The sequence below is a fragment of the Camarhynchus parvulus genome, chromosome 20 (assembly GCF_901933205.1).
Source record: "Camarhynchus parvulus chromosome 20, STF_HiC, whole genome shotgun sequence".
NCBI lineage: Eukaryota > Metazoa > Chordata > Aves > Passeriformes > Thraupidae > Camarhynchus > Camarhynchus parvulus.
In genome coordinates, this window is record NC_044590.1 from 13,632,206 (window position 1) to 13,653,093 (window position 20,888).

Below are 20,888 nucleotides of genomic sequence, written 5' to 3' on the forward strand. Positions count from 1 at the left end.
GCCCAGGGTCTGCCACACAGGGGGGCAGAGAGGGCCGAGTGTGCACGTCCCTGACTGAGAGCCAGCCCCATACTCAGGGCTTACACTGGGAGCAGAGTGGCCACTGCATCCCTGCTGTGCATCCAGGAAACCCCTCTGCGTCCAGTGCATCCCTGCTGTGCATCCTGTGCATTCCTGTGCCCCCAGTGCATCCCTGTGCCTCCAGTGCATCCCTGCTGTGCATCGAGTGCATCCCTGTGCCCCCAGTGCATCCCTGCTGTGCATCCACATGTGCCCATGCTTCCCACGTGTCCGTGCTGTGGGTGCAGCAGATTTTGAAGAGCAACAGTCTCCCCTTTCCGTTTGCATCTCCTGGCGGGGCTGCTTGCCCTGACACCCCAAAATGCACAAGTCTGGCCAGCTGCTGATGTGGAGATGTCCCGGGGCCGGCTCACGGGTGTGCCCCCAAACGCCGCTGCTGGGCAGCCCGGGGTGCTCCACGAAGGAGCCGCCGCGTGTCCCGCACGGGACGGCAGAGGAGGCTCAGCAGGGACGGGGCCCGGGGGAGGAGACTGAAGGTACCGGACCCCGCCCGTGGCCGGGGGCGCGTCCCGCGGGACGTGCGTGGGGACCCGCGGGGCCCTCGGTGTCCCGGGGGGGAGGGAGCCCCGCAGCCCCCGCAGCCCCGCGGGCCGGGAGCGGCTCTGGGCGGGGGCGGTGCGGGAGCCCCGGGCCCGGGCGGGGGCGGTGCGGGGCCGTGCGGGCGGTGCGGGAGCCCCGGGCCCGCCCCTCCGCAGCGCACCGCGCCCGGCCCGCCCGCGCTGCGCCGCGCCCGCCGCACGGCGGGGCAGGAGCGGGCACGGACGGGCAGCGGCGGCGGCCGCGCCCCGCACACGGCGGCGGAACGGAGCCGAGCCGAGCGGGCAGAGCCGAGGTGAGCGGCCGGGGGTGCGGGGCCGGGCAGCCCCAGGTGCTGCGCGGTGCCTGTGAGGAGGGGAGGCGGGCAGGGCTCAGCCCCGGGCCGGGAGAGCTGCCCCGAGCCGGGCCTGCCCTCGGCGGCGGCGGCGCATCCCGCTCCGCGAAGCGCCGGGATGCTGCGGGCGGGGCCGGCCGGTCCCGCGGGGCTCCGGGCAGGCAGCGCGGGCAGGCGGCAGCGCCAGCCCCGTCCTGAGGCAGGGACCCGGCCGCCCCCGGCATCCCAAGCCCCGGGGATTCTGAGCCCCGAGCTGCGGCAGCGCATTGAACCGCCGGGCTGTGATTTGAGGGAGACGATTTACATTAGAGGGAGAATGTGGAGAGAGCCAGGAACAACTTGGAATGGGTCCTCGCATATTTCTGTGGTTATTTTTGGAGTACCGTCATATGGCAGGAGGTGGGCTCTGGAGGTATCCTTGAGCTCAGCATTTTCTCCATAGGCTGGTTACCCGGGAGATTGTACTAGAGGACCTGCGTGGCCCTTTCCCCATCAGTGGTTTCTGTATTTCCCATCGCTGTTTCTCTGGCTGTTTCTCCGTATTGTTCCCTGCGGCTGCCCGGCCCTCAGCCCGTCTCGGTGGGGACCCTCCTGTGGGCAAACAATGGTCTGGGTGTGCGGCTGGGCAGGCTCAGTGTGCTGCAGGCGATGGCAAAGCTGTGCTTCATTCAGCTGTGGATGCTGTGAGGTGACTCCTGATCAGCCCCTTCTCCATTGCTGTGCATGAGGTGTGGCTTCTCCAGCATCCCCAGCGAGACCAGCCCATGCCTCCATCTCCTTCCTGCACTTAGCTGGCACTTTCTCTCCAGCTTTCTCCTGCTACACTTGCCCAAAGGGATTTTTACTCCAGAAAACTCGGGGTGTGGGGAGGCACGTTGTTCCTCTGCTCTGCTTTTTGGGGGTCTCCACATCCTCTGACTGTGCCAGGCCCCTCGGACACGGCTGGGGAGCAGCTCTGGTGGCTTCAGCTGCGTGTCCTTGTTGCCATGGGGCGAGTTTGGAGCTGAGGGGAGGCTGCCTGGCTTTGGGTGATGGTCCTTGCAGGAAGGGAATTAATTAACGACTCTTTAATGATGTTGGTTCAGAGTCTGGCTCGCAGGCACGGCGCCCGTCTGCGGGGCTCCCCGGGGTGCTGGTCTCTCCATCAGGACCTGTCTGCTGCCTGCAGGGACACAGGGCATCTTCTGGAAGCTGTGGCAGGTCCAGAGTTCCCCTCCTTACCCAGGGTGGCCTCTGTGTTTGGAGTCCAGGAGCAGGGTGCAGCTGTCTCCTGTGGGCTGTGAGCCCCTCTGGGAGGGGAGGATTCCATCTCCTCTCCTCTTCCCACCATCCCTGTGCCATGGGGATTGCTCTCCTCCATGCAGCCGGTCCCAGCAGAGCCCTGGGCAGGGCTGTGGGGTGCAGAGCCTGTGTTTGGCTGCCTTTGGCAGGAGATGGGTTCTTCCCCTGCTGCTTTGGCTGCTTGTAGATGTCATGCCTAGGACTGCCTAGAATTTTTTATTTTTACCAATTTTTGAGATATGAGCATTCTCCAGAACTCTTAGGGGAGATGTTTTGGTCAGGAGGAAGCATCTAGAAAAGGTTTTTGGAGTCCAGAATGGGATTTCTGAGCTGGAGGTATGAGTGTTCCTGGTGTGCAGAAGGGGAAGGTTTTGGTGCCTTCCCTGTGCAGACACAGAGCGTGCTGAGCCCCCTTCCCCGGGCTGCCACCCCCACCACAACCTTCCAGGGTGATGTGTGATGTCTTTGTGCCCAGGAGGGGTGGCTGGCTCGGCTGAAGAAGTCACTGCAGCATAGAATGGGGAAAGTCTTTTTCTTCCCCCAGGCAGCTGAGCTCCCTGTTAAGCTCTGGGTGATGACCTTGGTCCTGGTGAGGAGCTGGATCCCTCCCTGGTTTCTGGAATCACATGAAGGATTTCTGCTGGCAGCACTGAGCCCTCGTCCCGCGGGGGTTCTGCCGTCACTCCGGGTCCTGCCTGCCTTCCCCTCGCTCCAGCGCTGCTGGGGACTTCTGCTTTCCTACAGGAACCTTCTAGACCACTCAGGTGTCTGACTAATTCTGTCCCTAACGGAAGAAATCTTTCCCATAACTAATTAGGGTTTCTAAATTAGGAAGCTGCTGACAATGACCTGTCGGTTAAAGGGCAGGGGTTGGGCTTGGCTCTTCCCGGCCTTGCTCCGAGCTTCCTGCTCAGGCTCACAGACACCACTGGAGTGTCCTTTGCCTCAATTCTCTTTGGCTGTGCACTTGGGCTCTTTCCCTGCTGCCTGGGCACGGAGCTCTGGTGCTGAGCGGCAGCTGGGAGGAGAAGGGCTGAGCTCCGCCGGAGCGGCGTGGGCGGCTGCCAGGCCTGCCTGTAGTAGACTTGCATGCGGTGCCTGTCACTTGGAGGTCTGAGCTGAGCCTGAAGCTCCCTCTGCCAAAGGAGAAACACAAAACAGTGGCAGTCCCTGGGTGCTGGGAGCTCCTGCACAGGGAAACTTGTGCATCCATGAACACCTGACCCTCTGGCAGCCCCTAAAAGCGTGCTGGGGCTGTGACATGGCTGTGGGGCTCATTGTTCTCCTCAGAGCACTCAGTGCCTCTGAGTCAGCAGCTTTGGGTTTGTCACAGCCTGTGCAGGTCCGTGGTGCTGAGCACTGACCTGCTGCAGGGGGATGTGGGCTCTCAGCCTGGACTCAGAGGCACTGGGAGCTCGTGCTGTCCCTTGAGCCTGGAAGGAGCTGGATCTGTGCGAGCTGCAGGAAGCTCCAGCCTCCCTTGGGAACCCCTTCCAGCCCCTGCCCCGTGCTGAGCATCACTGCTGCTGGCCAGGCTGGTCCTTCATGGTGCTCTTGTCTGGATTACAGGAGGGGGAAGGCGTGGTGGGAGGAGACTGTCCCTGATGGGGACACGCTGCAAGGCTCCCTGTGGCTGCAGATCCAGCCTTCCTCTCCTTCCAGCCCTTGAGGGGAACCTCGTGGGTTGTCCAGGACCTAAGTGTGTCTTCAGATGAAGAGGAGGAAGTCTGGGCAGCCACGTTTTCCAGTGTGGAAGCTGTGGCTGCTTCCTGCAGCAGCTCTCCTGTCCACACAGTGTGTCCCTGGTGCAAAGCAGGGTGCTGGGCCCAGGCCCCATGGATGTCCCTTGTCTTGGATGGCAGCTGCTCCCCCTGTCCTGCCTTGCTCCAAGGGGATGTTGGAGCCATAGAGTCATGGGTTTGGGTAGAAAAGGACCTTAAAGTTCATCTCAGTCCAACCCTGCTGCCATGGGCAGGGACACCTTTGGCTATCCCAGGTTGCTCCAAGCCCTGTCCAACCTGGCCTTGGACATGTCTAGCCACAGCTTCTCTGGGCAGCCTGTGCCAGGGCCTCCCCACCCTCACAGGGAAGGATTTCTCCCTGATATCCAATCTAAGGAGAGCTGTTGGGCTGAAGTTTGGTACAACTGGGACAGGAGTCAAGGTTTGCTCTCTTTGCACTGGGCAGGGAGTGATGGGACTGTGTGGAATGGGACAGACATCCCAGAGCCCTGGATGGGTCACTTGATACAAATTCTTGTCTGCTTGTCCCAGTACACAGCTGAGGGGCTCTGGATGCAGCTCAGAGTTGTCAGTGTCCTGGAATGGAATGGAATGGAATGGAATGGAATGGAATGGAATGGAATGGAATGGAATGGAATGGAATGGAATGGAAGCAGCAGACAGAGCCTTAAATCTGGACGATAACTCTCTGGAAGAGGATTTTCTTTCCATCTCCTGCTGGTGGTCTGTGTCGTGCCCTCTGCAGGGCACTCCTGGGGGCTCAGCAGTGCCCGGGCTGGGATCCTCCTGCAGGAGCTGCTCCAGAGCCCGGGCTGCAGGATCACAGCCAGGGGATGCTGGGCTGACCCCATTGTGCTCAGAACACGGGACAAATGAGGCTGAAGCTGCAGATCTGTGCCTGCCAGCAGGTCAGCAGTTTCCCTCGGCCACTTGGCCCCTTTGTGGCAGTGAAATGTGGCCGCAGGTCAGGATCTGCTCCATCCCTCTCAGTGCCCAGCCTGCTCCCCCAGGCTGTGATGGACCCTGGGAGCACCTGGCTGGGCCGGGCTGTCCCCGAGCCCCCTGGAGCCCTGGGGAGGCGCTGGGGGGAGCAGGAGCCGGTGCTGTGCCAGTGTAAAGCGCATCCTGCGGCTGAGGCGATGCTGAATGGGGATTCACAGCCCAGCCCTGCTGCCAGGTTCCTCCCACCGGCTCCTTCCTCCCTCTGCTCCTACTAACCCACTGCCGGGCCCCTCGCTGCCTGGCAGCAGAGATGTCTGCTGCTATCCTTCCCGAGCATCAGATGGAGAGGAAAACACAGGGTGGAGTCAGCTCCGCACAAAGGAAATGTTGAGGTATCGTTTCTGCCTTCGGTGCGTTTTTTAGGTGGCTGGGGAGAGATTAAACAGGATCTTAACACATTCACAGCCCCCTTCCCACCTCATTTTCCTGTGAATCTGTTGCTGTCATGGTATCTTTCGGATGATATTTTTAGCTTTGCCTTTTCCTTTTTTTTTTTCCCCCTCCGCTCCTCGTATCAGGCTTTGGAAGGGAAACACGTTTCTATGGGAGAACAGAACGAGCCATTTCACGAGACATTTTGTTATGGGCAGAAGGACCGGGAAATCTGATTGTGTGTTTGAAATGACACATTCCCCTTTGTAATCAGCTCATCGGCCTGGCTGGGGCCGTGCCAGCATCGAGCGAGCCGCCCCGGCCGGCCGGGGGCGGGGATGGCCCGGCCCGGCCCCTCCATCCTCCCGATCCCCTCCATCCTCCCGGCGCATCTCCACCGGCCCATCCCCTCCATCCTCCTGGAGCATCTCCCCTGGCCCATCCCCTCCATCCTCCTGGGGCATCTCCCCTGGCCCATCCCCTCCATCCTCCTGGGGCATCTCCCCAGCCCATCCCCTCCATCCTCCTGGGGCATCTCCACCAGCCCATCCCCTCCATCCTCCTGGGGCATCTCCACCAGCCCATCCCTCCATCCTCTGGCGCCATCCCCTCCATCCTCCCCTGAGCATCTCCACCAGCCCATCCCCTCCATCCTCCTGGGGCATCTCCACCAGCCCATCCCCTCCATCCTCCCAGAGCATCTCCCCTGGCCCATCCCCTCCATCCTCGTGGGGCATCTCCACTGGATCATCCCCTCCATCCTCCTGGAGCATCTCCACTGGATCATCCCTCCATCCTCCTGGAGCATCTCCACTGGATCATCCTCTCCATCCTCCTGGGGCATCTCCACCATCCCCTCCATCCTTCCTGAGCATCTCCACCAGCCCAGCCCCTCCATCCTCCTGGAGCATCTCCACCGGCCCATCCCCAATGGCCACACAGGAAGGGGCCGGGGGTCCTGTGGGTTTTCTCCCCTGGGGAGCAGCTGGATGTTGTAATGAGGTGCACTCTGGATCTGGCAGTGGCTGTGCTGGCAGGAGCACGGGGGATCAGGGTACTGGCATGGCTTTGGGGATGCTGAGAGGGATGTGTCAAAGGTGGGAGGGGGGTGGTTGGGCAGTGGGGCTGCTGCCCACTGCAGGAAGGTTTTGACAAGGATACAGACTGATGTTACGTGGTGATGGTGAACTTTGGCAGGGGAAAATTCCAGCCCAGATTCTCAGCAGTATTTCCCTTTAGCAGATTTACTCAAGTCCTGATAGATGAAGGTTCTGTGGAGTGGCCAGAACAAGAGAAGCCTCCTGGGAGGGCTGGTCTGGCCTGGGTCTGCACATCCCTTCGTGGGGCAGGGGCTGTTACCTCTGCAGATTCCCTGGGGCTGTTCTTCAGGGAACCAAGGAATGCTTCCTGCTGGTAGGGCATGGTGGCCATGGTAGCACAGCATGCCTGGCAGTGCCCAAGGCCAGCCTAGATGGGACTTGGAGCATGCTGGTCTAGTGGAAGGTGTCCCTGCCCATGGCAGGGGATGGAATGAGATGGGCTTTGGGGGTCTCTTCCAGCCCAAACCATTCTGGGATTCCATGGGATGAGTAAATTCCTGCTCATCACCTTGGTCTGGTGTAAGACCTGTCTGACTTGGGGTGACCAAGGGAAGGGCCACAGGATGTAGAGAAGGTGCAGCTGCCTGTGCTGTGGGGGGCACTCTCAGCCCTCCTGGGCACCTCCACGCTGCTGACAGAGCTTTGGAGATCAGTCTCAGCTCAGGCAGGCCTGGGAAGGCCATGGTGGTGTGGTCCATGGTCCCTGGGGTGGTCCATGGGCTCCCCTGTGTCTCCTGAGCTCCTCTCCAGCTGCACTCCCTGCCCTGTGTGTGCCCCTGCCCTGAGATGCTCCCTGTGAGTCCCTGTCCCTCGGTGTGACCCATCAGCAGCTGTGCCAGGTGCTGCTTTAAATCTGGGTGAGCTGGGGCGGTGCAGGGCTCCTTCCTAAGCCTGGCCAGCAGTGCCTCCATCCATGTGCCACCGTGTCCCTGGGTGCCTCCATCCGTGTCCCTGTGCCTGTCCCTGTGCCTGTCCCTGTGCCTGTCCCTGTGTCTGTCCCTGTGTCTGTCCCCGCCTGTCCCCACACAGCGTCACCCTGACCTGTCAGGGCCGGGCTGGCTGGCTGTGCTGAAGAGCTGGTGACAGTGTGGTGACAATGTGGGTCACTGTGGATGTTTGTGAGCCCGGGGCAGTGGCTGTGGCACCGGCAGGGCTGTGTGGCAGGAGCTCCGGGCTCAGGCTGGTGTGGATTTCTGCTCTGGGAGCTGCTGCTCGTGGGCAGAAGTGAGCAGGGCTGGGGGAGGCCTCGCTGCTGCCGCCAGGGTTCCCAAACACTTCATTAATGTGATCCTGATTGGTGCAGTGCCTCCCACCCCAACAGGGCCATGGGCACAGCAGCCACGGTGGCCTCTCACAGGGCAGGAGGGATGGGCAGAGGGGATGGGGAGGGCAGGGGCTTTGTGTGGCAGTGTCAGCATAGGCTGAGTGCCACTGCCCTGCCCTGGTGGCTGCATCCTCCATCCTGCCTCCGGAGCAGGGAGCAGCCCTGGGAGCCCTGGTGCCATCCTCCTCCTTGGGGTCTGTGGAAAGCTCTTACACCTGCCTGCCCATCTCTGCTGGGCATCTATGGACCCCCTTGAGCTGGGATGAGAGAAATCCAAGCACACAAACCTGGCAGCAGCGTGGAGAATCCACAGAAGTCATTGGGCCCCACAGAGAAGGAGCAGGGCCAGGGAAGCTGTGCTGGAGCAGGGAGGGAATCCCACAGATCCCTGTGTGCCTGTGTCTGCTGCTGGAGCCCAGCCCGTGGATCAGCTCAGCCTGGTGGCACCCATGGAGAGACAGAGCCCTTCCCACAGGGGCTTGGTGTGCTCTGCTCCTGAGCCTCTGGGCAGGAGCAGCTCGTGAGCAGAGCAGGCAGGTGAAGGAGGGAGGTTTGTCTGGGCTCTGGGATGGAGCACTGTGGGCATGAGGGTACAGGCATGGCCCAGCAGCCCCCAGACACCAGTGGCATCCCTGAGTGACACTGGGACACACCCCCAGCTCCATGGCAATGCTGCCTGTGGGGCTCTGGGGGCCACCAGCGCTGGAGCTGGGCACAGGCCTGCCCTGCATGGGCACCAGCCCTGCTGCCACAGCCAGGACAGCTCAGCCAGGCTGGGCAGGGATCTGTGCCCAGAGCCAGCCCGTGGTGACATCCTGCCTGTGCCTCCCCGGGGTGACAGGCACAGGGCAGCTGCCAGCCCCTCCTCTCACCTTGCCTCTCCTGCAGCTCACCTGCTCAAAGGTGGGTTTGTCTCCTCGGAGGAGCTGGAGCTCACAGCTTTACTACAGCAGGATTTCTGGCTGGGAGCAGCCTTTGTGCTGCTCAGGGCGGGCTCTGGGCTGCACACAGCTGATGTTTGCTTGTGGAGAGTGAAAGGATTTTGCTGAATCCATGGGAGAGGAGGGAGCTTTGCATAGGCCTGCTTTGCTTCTGCCTGGGGGGAGGCTGGGCCTTGCCTGTCCAAGGATGTTTGAAAATTAACCCTTGGAGGAGTGGGAGCTGTCCCTGCTGTGCCAGACCCTGCTTCCTCCTCCTGTGGCCCTGTGGTGCTGCTGGGCAGATCCTTCTCCCTGGCTGGGTGCAGTTGTCCTGTAAAAGAGGCTCTGCAAGGCTGCTGCAGGCTGGGCTGGCCCTGCTGGAGCTGCCATGGCCGAGAGTGGGGCTGGCTCAGGCTCCTGCCCCAGGCAAAGCCCTGCTGCCCTGGGGCCATGGGGACAAGGAGGTGGCACAGATGGCCTGAAAGGAGAGCCTGGGCCATGCCCAGGGGATCTGGTGGCACTCAGAGGTGTGTGGGCTCTGCTGTAGTAAATATTTGCCGTTCTCCAGGAGGGAGCAGGGCTGGCTGCACATCAGGAGAGCAGGAGGAGTCTGAAGCAATGCACAGCTCCCATTTCCAGCAGGGAGATTGGTATGGAATCCAAACACAGCGCTGGAGCTGGGCAGGCACCCTCTGGTGACAGCTGGAGCTGTCCTTCTGAGTGCTTGCCATCATCTCTGGGCAGGACTTTCCCCTTCCTTTTAACCAAATCTGCTTTCTTCTTTGCAGGTTGTAAATCGTGCCCGAGCTGAGTGCTGAGAGCAGCCCCTGGAAGCAGCGTGAGTTTATCCTGAAAGCTTTTGTTCTCCTTTCCACATCCCACATGAGATTGAGTGGGTTTTACAGCACAGAAAAGGTTGCTCAGCACGGAGAGGTGCTGCAGGGAGAGGCTTGTCTGCCAGGAACCCCTGGGAATCTGGCCTGCTCCCACCAAAACACCAAATACTGCTGGGCTTGGGCTTGTTGTGGCTCTCTTTGTGTTGGGATTGCTTCCTGCTTTAGCTGGGGCTGGGGCAGCAGCCCCTGTGCCCACAGAGATCCTCCAGCTGCCTCGTCCCTGACCACTGCCAGAAGGGTTTGGGGTCTCACTGTTGGGTTTGCCCACTCTGGGTTTCTGTGCTCTCTGCTGTGAGGAGGGTCTGAGGAAGGCAAACCAGTGTGTTTGCAAAGCAGCTCTGGGGTTTTGCTGGCTGTGGATCCCTGGGCTCACAGCTGGCCTCAGGTGCAGCCTGGGAGGGCTGAGCTGCAGAATTCAATTGCTGTGATGCTTGGAAGAGTCCAGGGCCTGTGGCCCAGCCTCTTCAGGGACACCAGGGTCCCTCCAGCTGCTGGACTTCTCCATTGTCTGCTCTGCCCCGCTGCCCAGCACAGCGACAGCCATGGAAACAGATGTGAGCAGCTTCCAGCAGCCCTGGGGGCTGGCGAGGCCTGGGGGGACAAGGTCCTGCTCCTGCTGGGGCTCTCGGAGCTGCACAGTGAGGTGAGCCTGGGCAGAGCTGCAGCACAGCCCTCATGTCCTTACCTGAAAATTGGGGTGAGGAGCCCCAGAGCTGCACCCCCTGTCCTGGCTCTGCCCCAGGTGACAGCAGTGTGTGACAATGGGCAGCACAGGGCTCAGACCCTGCTGCCCACGGGGCTCCTGCCCCACGGGGCAATGGCTGCAGGCTCTTTAGCTGAGGTTCCACACCCAGAGGGTGCTGGCACTGCCCAGGCTGCCCAGGGAATGGGCACAGCCCCGAGGCTGCCAGAGCTCCAGGAGGGTTTGGAAACGCTCCCAGGCACAGGGTGGGATTGTTGGGGTGTCTGTGCAGGGCTGGGGTTGCCTGGATGGTCCTTGTGGGTCCCTTCCAGCTCAGGATGCTCCATGGTCTGTGGGTGTGGGATCTGGGTCCCTGCTGAGGGCTGGGCTGGGCTCCCAGGGCTGGAGCTGCCTCTGGCTCACAGCAGGGCAGGTCTCTGCTGTGTTTTATGAGCAGTTTCTCACCAGCTCTCCTCCTCCAGGCATTTTGCAAGATGCCAGCTCCACCCATGCCCTGGGGTGCAGGGAGAGCCGGGAGAGGGGCAGGGATCCTTGTCCTGCCCCCGTGTGCAGGGCTTTGGGAGTGGGGTGAGCAGTCTGGAACTGGTCAAGACAGAGCTGCAGGCCCAATGTCAATGGTGGGTTCCAGATGGGTTCCAGGTGGGTTCCAGGTGCTCCTGCATGCCACAGTGTCCCCCAGGGGTGGGACAGGGCTGGGTACCCATGGGGAGTGTTCTGCTCCTCGGCAAGGCCGCCAGGAAGCTCTGCCCCTGCATGGGTAGAAATCCCTGTTGGGGTCCCCTATGCTGGGGTGGCATGAGGAGCAGGAAGGAGGACATGTGCCATCCCCATGGTGACCCTGGTGCCAGCCAGCCCCTGGCTCCTGCTGGTGGCTTTGGTGGCCCAGGTGCAGCTGGGGCCCTGGCCCAGGTCTGGGTGTCTTTGGTTTCACAGTTGCCTCTTTATCTCCCGGGTGCTGGGCTTTGGGGAGCTGCAGCTCTGTGCCCAGGGGGTGCCCCCTGCTTTAGGAGGGTTGGTGACACTTTGGTCATGGCACAGGGATTGTGCTGGCAATGAGCTCCTCCTGTCTCTGGGTTCCAGCAGCTCCCTCGCCCTGGGGCTCGTCCTGCCTGCTGGGGCTGGCTGGGGGCTGATCCTGGGGGAGCTTGCTCACAGCACATGGACATCACCAGCTTGCCTGATGGTCACTGCAGGTCCTTCCAACTGAGCTCCTCCAATGGTGCACAAGGTGTCACCTTACCTCGGGGAAAATGACACTTTGTCACCACTTCAGACCCTGACAGGGCCTTGTCGGGCGCAGAGCAGAGGATGATGATGGTGGGGAGAGTGCTTGGCCCTTCCTTTGGACGGGAGAAGATGGGGAAGGCAGGGCTGAGCCTGTGCCAGGACTGGGCTCCTTTTGGTGCCTTCCCTTGCTCTGGGCACAGTTCCCCTCCTCGAGCTCCGCTCCTCCTCCAGCCCACTGCTTCCCAGGCTGTCTGGCCCTGTGTTCTTGCCCAGGGAGCAGCTGCTCTGCCCTGGCTGCCCCATCCCAGCACCAGGCAGCTGAACCCCTGCTCTGTGCCTCCTCTGCGGGCAGCGAGGATGGGAGCAGCTCTGTGCCAGCCCCTGCAGGGTCACCCTGGAGTGCAGCCCAGGTGCCCCACAGTGGGCAGTGGGGTCTGAACTGCGCTCCCAGGGCTGGCTCTGCCATCACAGCCTTGGGCTCGGCCTCCCTGCCCTGCTGCACCACAACATTGCAGGGCTGTGCTCTGGTGCCATCCCTGGGTGAGGCGGGGAGGAGGAGGGCAGGCCAGCTCTGGGCAGGGCAGGGCCAGGTCCCAGCACCACCGCCAGGCAGAGCCCAGAGCTCTGGGATTGTCACTGGGGTTCAGTCCCACAGCTCTGCTCACAGGTTTTAGTGCCTGCAGAGCTCAGGTGAGCACGGAGCACCTGCCCAGGTGCCCCCTCAACACCCTGGGCAGGATCAGGTCCCTGTAAGAGGAGTTGGCCCAGGGCACTGCACAGATCCCTCTGGCCTGAGAAGAGCTGTTGGGTGTTTTATGGAGCAGCTGGGGGTGAGGCTGCTCTGTGCTCCCTGCCTTGCACCCCGTGCTGGCAGCCCTGGCACAGGCACTGGAGCTGGCAGTGCCGCCTGTGGGCACCAGGGCAGAGCCCTGCCCTGCCCCAGGGCTGCTCCTGCGCTTTCCTCTTGATTTGGGGCCCATCCTGGCTGCAAGACATGCCTTGGTCAGGAGCCCTGCTCTGTGCCAGCCCAGCTGCTGGGGCTGAGCAAACAGGTTTGTGGGATGTGGCAATGTGGGCCCTGGAGGCTGGGGGAGCTGCCAGCTCCCTCAAACTCTTGGGAAAGGCTGGCTGAGGGCCAGACCCCTGCTTGCCTTGGCTGATCCCTTCACCTCTTGTGCCTCACAGCGCTCAGGAGCTGGGTCATGGCCGGGCAGCCTGGGGTGCCCACCCCTGTCTGAGTCCCCTCCTCTGCGAGGAGGCAGCGGCCCCGTGCTCAGCCACGGCCCCGCAGGGGATGGAGAGCTCTGGTCCCACCCTCCCCACCCCTCCTGGCCAGGGGTTTGGGCCGGGCTGGGCCGGGCTGGGCTGGGCTGGGCTGGGCTGGGCTGGGCTGGGCTGGACTGGACCGGACTGGACCGGGCTGGGCTGGGCTGGGCTGGGCTGGGCCGGGCGGCCGGGCCGGGCTGGGCTGGGCCGGGCTGGGCTGAACTGGGCTGGGCCGGGCTGGGCGGGGCCGGGCTGGGCTGGGCCGGGCTGGGCTGAACTGGGCTGGGCGGGCTGGGCTGGGCCGGGCTGGGCTGGGCGGGCTGGGCTGAACTGGGCTGGGCTGAGGCGGGCTGGGCCGGGCTGGGCGACTGGGCTGGGCCGGGCTGGGCTGGGCGGGCTGGGCTGAACTGGGCTGGGCCGGGCTGGGCCGGGCTGGGCGGAACTGGGCTGGGCGGGCGGGCTGGGCCGGGCCGGGCTGGGCTGGGCCGGGCCGGGCTGGGCCGGGCTGAACTGGGCTGGGCCGGACTGGGCTGGGCTGGGCTGGGCTGGCCTCAGCCCTGCTGCACTGGGATCCCTGTGGGGCTGGCTGCAGGGGAGGAGCTGTCTGCTCTCACATCCCTGCAGAGGAGGATTTGCCACCTGGGGCTGGTGTTTCAACAGCTTTTCTGGCACAGCAGGGCCCAGGGGATGTGGAGCTGTGGGCAGCATCCGAGCAGGCCCAGTGTGGGCTGGGGATGTGCAGGACCTGCTGCCAGGGGAGCAGCAGAGGCCAGGTGTGCTCTGGGGCATCATCTTCCAACAGCACCTCCAGCCCATTTCCCAGAGCCCTTGCTGTTCTCTCCTTTATTGTGGCCCCCTGTGCAGCAGGCAGGACACTTGGTGGGGCACTGCAGGGAGCTCTGCACTGTGGAGGAGCTGTCAGGGCCCCTGGGCTTGCTGGATGCAGTGGGAGGCTGGGGCTCGTGGCCACTGGTGTCACCTGTGCAGCTCCCATGTGCATGCTGCCATTGAAGGGACAGTGCTGTCACTGCACCTGCCCCAGCCCCACCTTGCTGCAGCCAAAATCCCAGCGTGGCAGCAGAGCCCCTGCTGTGGGGCAGGTGGAGCTGCACCTCCTGTGCCTCACTGTGAGCTGGTGCTTTGTGATGGGCTTTGGGTGGAAATTGGGGCTGGATGGGTTTGGGAGGGTGAGGGAAGGAGAGGCTGCCCTAATCCTGCTCTGCATTCAGCTGGGCTTTGTGCACAAGGCTCTCAGCTGCCAGGGAGAAGGTGCCCGGGTTGCCAGGGAGACAGAGCCAGGGATGTGGAGGATGTGGAGATTGTGTCACCCTTGTGCTGCCACCAGGGCCAGTGAAAGTCCCTGACTGCATTGTCACCCTTGTGCTGCCACCAGGGCCAGTGACAGTCCCTGACTGCATTGTCCCCCTGTGCTGCCACCAGGGCCAGCCCCGGTGCCAGTCCCTGAGGCTGCTGCAGGGCACACAGTGCTGAGCCCTGTGGGGCCCTGGTGCTCTGAGCTCCCTCCCCGCTGGCTCCTGGTGGCTGTGGCTGCCCTGGGTGGTGCCCTGGGGTCAGGGCAGGCTGGGAGGTTGGGTGGCTCTGGGTGCTCCTGGCATGGAGCAGGGCCCAGAGGCATCTCCAGGTGTGTCCCTGTGTCCCCTGTGCCAGCCCAAGCAGGGTGATGCTGTTTGGGGGGCAGGTGGCCTTGCCAGCACTCATCTCATTCCCTGCTGGCCAAGATGGGCAGCCCCAACTCTTGGATAGCCCAGGCTTCTCTCCTCTTCTAGAAGGGTCCCAGATCCCCTTCAGGTCCCCAGGAGGTGACCAGGGGCTGGTGAGCAGAAGCTCACAGTGCTGTGCCAGCCCAGGCTCAGGCTGGACTGGACCTGGCTGAGCTGGAGCCACCTCTGGCTTTGTGGTGCTGGTCCTGCCTGAAGTTTTCCCAGTTTAGCTGGGAGGGCAGGGGCTGTGCCAGCCTCTGCCCAGGGCTGGTGCATGGTCCAGGACCTCAGGACACAAATTGCTGTGCTGGGATTTGCTGTGGTGGGTCCAGAGCAGCTGTGACACTGGGGTCCCTGCTCCCAGGGTAGGCTCAGGGCTGGGACCCTCCTCTCAGAGCAGCAGGTTCTGGTGATCCTCTCAGGCTCTGCCTCCCTTGGGCTGTGCCCTTGGGTGTGGTGGGGAGGCTTTGCTCAGCTTTGCTTTTTGTTTCCCCTTTATTTATTTATTATTATGTTTTTAAGCTTTTCCTGCAGCCCTTCCTTCTCTTGTCATTTAATTGTCCAAGTTCCCTGAATACTTGTCACCTGCCTGGGGGTAGAATTTGAGACACATCAAAGGTAGCTGAGAACATCGTCTGGGAGCTGGGGAGAGATTAAACAGCAAGGGAAAAAAAAAATCCAACCAGCTGCTGTGCTCAGGTTTGGCCAGGAGGTAAAATGGAAGGGCTGGGGAAGCAGCAATATTGGCTTGCAGAAAATGTCTGCCCTGTGCCTGGCAGGGCTGGCCTGGGGGTCCCTCTGTGTGCTGAGGCCTTGGGGGGGGGGGGGGCTTGTGGGTGGGAGGGTTCCAGGGCAGGGAGCTATGGCTGGGTGCTCCAGGAGCTGGGGGTTTGTGGGCTGGATGGATCCCAGAGCCCTGGGATGGATCCCAGAGCCCCGGGGGTGGCTCTGTGGGCTGGGGTGGATCCCAGAGCCCCTGGGATGGATCCCAGAGCCCCAGGGATAGTTCTATGGGCTGGGATGGATCCCAGAGCCCCGGGGATGGGTTTATGGGCTGGGATGGATCCCAGAGCCCTGGGGTGGGTTTGTGGGCTGGGATGGATCCCAGAGCCCCGGGGATGGGTTTGTGGGCTGGGATGGATCCCAGAGCCCCTGGGATGGATCCCAGAGCCCTGGGATGGGTTTGTGCAGCTGTGGCTGGGATGGCTGGGGCTGGCCCTGCTCAGTGACTCAGCTCCCTGTGCTGGCTGGATGCAGGAGCAGGCAGGGAGCAGTGCCAGCTCCCCAGGGTGGCAGAGCTGGTGCCACCCCTGGGGTCCCACGGGCTCCAGGGCACAGGGGGGCCCAGCCTGGCAGTGGAGCTGCTGCCTGCACTGGGCTGAGCCAGACTCCAGCTGCAGCTCAGAGGGGCAGAAAAGGAGTTTTCAGCTTTGTCCTTGGGAGTGATACAAAGCAAATGGGATCAATCCCAAGCAGTGGCAGTTTGTGGTGTCAGGGCTGGATGGAGGCAGTGCTTGCAGAGGTGTCAGCACCTCGGGCTCTGGCAGAAAGCAGTGCCAGCTGCACCTCCCAGGCCTTGGCAGAGCAGCCTTTGGGCTCCTGGGGCTGCCCTGGCCCTAGTGGGGCCTGTGACCAGCCCCTGAGCCTTGGTGAACCTGCACTCAGGGAAAAATGGATTTTTGGGGATGTTTCTTTTGGTTTAAAACCCTTATGGCAACAGGCATTTTGTTGCAGAAAATATCTCCTTAACATATCTTTTAAAAAAACCCCAAAATAACCCACCTAAGATGTTCTCCTCCACTTCCCTGAAAAACCTCATGGATTGATGCTGCTGGTGGGTGAGGGAGTGTGGGATGCTGTGGCCCAGCACATCCATATGCCAGCAGGGATGGATGCCCTGGCTGGGGCTGAGGGGAGCTGGGCACTTTGGGGAGCAGCCAGCTGCAGCTCTCTGGGGCTCCTGCAGGCCCAGGGGGCAGTGCCAGGCTGGGAAGCCCATGGAAGCCTCTTTGTGCTTGTGGGTGCATTGATTTCCTGCAGCACAGTGATCAGTCAGATTTGCAGGTGCCAAGTCAAAGGGAAAGCTTGGGTTTACCCCCTGCCTCTGACCTGTGGGAGGTCAGAGCTCTGCTACAAACCACCAGTGCTGGGGATAGTTTAAGGAAGCCCCCAAAGGTCCATCTTCCAGCTGTGGTTTTCCAGGGTTGATACAGCAGTTTCCTGCTCCTCTTTCCAGCCAGGTAATCTGTTTTCCCTCAGAAGGGAGATGAACAGCAGCATAAATTGCAGGCAGGGCCCAAAAAGACATTTGCAAGAGCAATTCTCTTCCTTGAGCTCCTGCCTGTTTCACTTACAGATTTGCTGCTCTTCCCCTGTGAAGCTGTAGCATTTTCTTCCATACAAATGAATTTTGAGGTGTTTGGAGGGATGTTGGCCTCTGTTGGCTGAGGGTGTTCAGCTGGAGAAGAGAAACTTCCAGAGAGGACTCAGAGCCCCTGCCAGGGCAAAGGGGCTCCAGGAGAGCTGCAGAGGGACTGGGGACAAGGGATGGAAGGACAGGACACAGGGAATGGCTCCCACTGCCAGAGGGCAGGGATGGATGGGATATTGGGCAGGAATTGTTCCCTGTGAGGTTGGGCAGGCCCTGGCACAGGGTGCCCAGAGCAGCTGGGGCCCAAGGCCAGGCTGGACAGGGCTTGGAGCAGCCTGGGACAGTGGGAGGTGTCCCTGCCATGGCAGGGGTGGCACTGGATGGGCTTTAATGTCCCTTCCAACCCAACCCATTCTGGGATCCCAGTCAGCTGGAGTGGCTCTTGAGATGGGCTCAGATGTCATGGAGGTGTTTCCATGTGTCCTTTCCCTTCCCTGCATGGCATTTATCAGTTTCTGGAGGCAGCAGCTGCACCTGGGCTGGGAAGGTCCCATCTGGAAGTGCTGCTCCCTTTCCTGGAGCCCTTTGGGTGGGGCTGAGCTGTGGCTGCAGCTCGGTGCAGAGCAGCACATCCCAGTGGAGCCATCCTGATGGGATGAGCAGGGGGCTGCCAGGCACCAGGGCTGCTTCCTGCATTCCTGCATCCCTGCCTGAGCCCTGCCTGCATCCCTGCCTGCATCCCTGCATCCCCTGCCTGCTCTGGCACCCCCACATCCTCCCAGGCAGCTCAGTGGCAGCTCCTGCTGCCCACACCCCCCTGTCCTGGGGCACGAGAGCATCACCACACCCTGATTTGGGGTTTCTCTGCCCAAGATCACCCAAACCTTTCCCTGGGGAAGGAAGATGTCTTGAAGCTCTGTTGGCCCTTTTGCTTGGGATTCCCACCCCAGCACTGCCCTGCCCGGCTCTGGGAAGCAGGGCCCAAAGAGGGGAGCCCCAAGGCCCCTGCAGCCTGAGACTCCCTGCAGCCCTGGCTGTGGGATGCTGCAGGAGCAGCTCTCCCCTCTGGGACAGGCGTGCCCAGGGAGCCTGGGTGCCTTGGGTCCTCTCAGGCTGTGGCTGTTTGTGACAGGGACAGCCAGGCTGGCCCAGGAGGTCCCTCAGGGTGACCCCAGCCCTGCCTGGGCACGCTGTGCCCTTGGCTCCTGTTCCTTTGTGCCCTTGCCAAGGCTGGCTGCTGGTAAGGCCCTGGGAGGGTGTTTGGCTCAGGTGACATCCTGCAGGTGGAAGGAGCCTTCCCTGAGTGCCTGGAGGATGGGGAGGATGTTCTGGGGGTGGCTTGAGCCCTTCAGTGCCTCCCCAGGGCTGGTGCATCATGTGCCATGGCACTGGTGGATGTTGTGTGCTGAGTGTGGAGCACCTGCTTTATCCCCAACCTTCTCTCCAGCCAGTGCCCCTTGCTGGACTTTGCTGGGGGAGCTGGAAGCCTCAGCTGTGCCATCAGATCATGAATTTCCCCTCTGTCCACTCCTGGTGCGTTCCCCACTCTGCTGACTGTGCAAGCCATGCCTTTTGAAAGGTCAGTGTTGCCCTGGAAGAGGCACATTCCTGCCTTTATGGGGCTGCCTGCAGCGATGGAAGGGACAAGCTGGGCAGCCTTTGGCTGTGCAGGAAGCCCCAGGGGACTGCCAGAGCCCTGGGCCCTTCCCTGGGGCAGTGGGCTGGGGTTGCTGTGGATCCTGCCCCGAGGATCTGTTCCCAAGTGCCCATTCCTGGGATGCTCTGGGCTGAGGTTTGGGGTTCCTGTGAGCTGCAGGGGTGTGGCTGTGCTGTGTGACAGCTGTCCCCAGGCCCTGAGCAGCAGGGATGGCTCTCGGGGAGCAGAGGATGGTTTTTCATCACTGCTGACAGAGAAAACTCTCCTTGTGCTGCTGGGTGGCTGTGCCAGGGAGGGAGTGAGGGAACTGGAACTGGGGAGCTCTGCAATAGCAGCATCCCTGTGTCACCCCCACGGGCTGTGGCACTGTGGAGCTGCTGGGCAGGGGCAGCCAAGGCCCTGGCATGGCTGGGGGCATCAGTGGAGCTTGGTGAGATGGGAGGGGCCCGTGGTGCCAAGGAAAGCAGGCAAGTGCCCAGAGCTGTGAGCAGGCAGGACACCAGGGCTCAGTGGTGGCACATGATGGCTGTGGTGGTGCTGCTGCTCCCATCCTGCTCTGGTGGGAGCAGGGGGAGGAACCAGGGGGGACTGGGGGCTGCTGGCTCTTCCCTGTCCTTGCTCCGTGGGGTCTGGGCTGTGCTTCCATCCGGAGAGGCACTGGGTGCTCGCAGGGGCTGACTCTGGGCTGTCCCCCTCCAGCTGGGACATCCTCATTTGGCTGTTAATGAGCCTGTGGAAGGAGTTTCTTGGCTTCTGGGGGGACACAGCAACTCATTCCTGGACTTGTTTGCTCAGCTGGGAGGTGTCACTGAGCAGGGTGGGAGTGGAACCTTGCCCAAAGTGCCCCACGGCTGGCAGAAGGACCGAGCTGTGTGAGGGGAGCAGGGAGGAGCTGCCTTTGCATCCTGCTGGGCTCAGAGGAGGAGGAGGCGCCTCAGCCCCGTCCCTCAGGATGCAGCAGAGGCTGTGCTCCCCTTCCCTGGTGGTTGCTGTGGCCAGAGCAGGCTGAAGGAGGGTTGGTGTCTCGGGATGGGCTCTGCCCTGGCTGCTCTCTCTCTGGCAGCTGTCAGGGTGAGCTGCCATGGCTGCCTGGCTCCAGCCTGGCTCAGGGGATGACTCCCTGTCAGTTTGGTGGCTTCTTTTCCCCCCCACTAAGTTTCTCATGATTCATTTTTGACATGTGGCACAAGCTCTGGAGCCGCAGGGATGCTGATCTCCACTCGCAGGGTGTCCTTTTGTGCAATAAGCTCAGGCTGCTCCATTAACCCCAGCTCAGGGGCTGGCCCCGGGGCAGGAGGGCACTGCCCGTGCCCTGCAGGCCCTGGTGCCAGGGGAGGGTGTGAGGGAGGCCTTTGCTGCCTGTCAGCAGGGTCAGATGTCTGCGCTGCCTGGCTCGGGCATGATGAGCGAGCAGATGTCTGGGCTCCTGGCAGCTGCTGACATCATGTAAATCCATAATTGCCCAAACACACACTCAGCACGTGTCAGTGAGGGCTGGGCTGGCTGCAGGCGAGCGGGGAGCTGGGAGAGCCCCCACCACGGGCTCCTTTTGGGTGGTGGATCCCAAAGCTTGTGGAGGTGTCCCCCAGGATCACTGTGTGTTCCCATGAGATCATCCCACCCTTGTGCCTCTGCTCGCCTGGTTTTCCCCGACTTGACCCAGTTCTTCACTTGGCAGCTCCAGCCTGGCTGTCACACTCTGTGATGAGGAGCTGCTGTCTGCTCTGTCTGCTCCACTGGTGCCTCAGCATCCCTGGCTCAGCATCCCTGGGCAGCTGCAGCTCAGCTCAGCGGGGCTGGGCACAGCAGTTCCACAGTCCCAGCCTGCCTGGGGCAGGACAGCACCGCCCAGGGCAGGACAGCACCGCCTGGAGCAGGACAGCACCACCCGGGGCAGGACAGCACCACCCGGGGCAGGACAGCAGCTCCTGGGGCAGGACAGCACCACCTGGGGCAGGACAGCAGCTCCTGGGGCAGGACAGCACCACCTGGGGCAGGACAGCACCACCTGGGGCAGGACAGCACCACCTGGGGCAGGACAGCAGCTCCTGGGGCAGGACAGCACCACCCGGGGCAGGACAGCAGCTCCTGGGGCAGGACAGCAGCTCCTGGGGCAGGACAGCACCACCCGGGGCAGGACAGCACCACCCGGGGCAGGACAGCAGCTCCTGGGGCAGGACAGCACCACCTGGGGCAGGACAGCACCACCTGGGGCAGGACAGCAGCTCCTGGCTGGGCAAAGGTGGCTGAAGTGGCCAGCAGAGCCCTCCAGGGCCTGTCCCCAGCAAGGGAGCAGTGCAGCCAGCCTGGAGGGGCCCTTGCTGCCCCCCTGGTCAGGCAGGCTCTGGGCTGGA

The 20,888-nt window shown here is 62.3% G+C and overlaps 1 protein-coding gene across 8 annotated transcripts in view; it reads left to right on the top strand.

Moving 5' to 3' along the window:
- Positions 1-780: 780 nt before the first annotated feature.
- Positions 781-20,888, top strand: part of EPB41L1 (erythrocyte membrane protein band 4.1 like 1) — a 62,882-nt gene continuing 42,774 nt past the window's right edge. For 7 of the 8 annotated variants that reach the window (XM_030963232.1, XM_030963235.1, XM_030963237.1 and 4 more), the window contains exons 1-2: positions 781-913; positions 9,482-9,531. The gene's annotated coding sequence lies outside the window, so the exon portion shown is untranslated. Of the gene's footprint in view, positions 914-5,190; positions 5,310-9,481; positions 9,532-20,888 lie in introns of those variants that run through there. The other variant, XM_030963233.1, reaches the window with a different exon arrangement.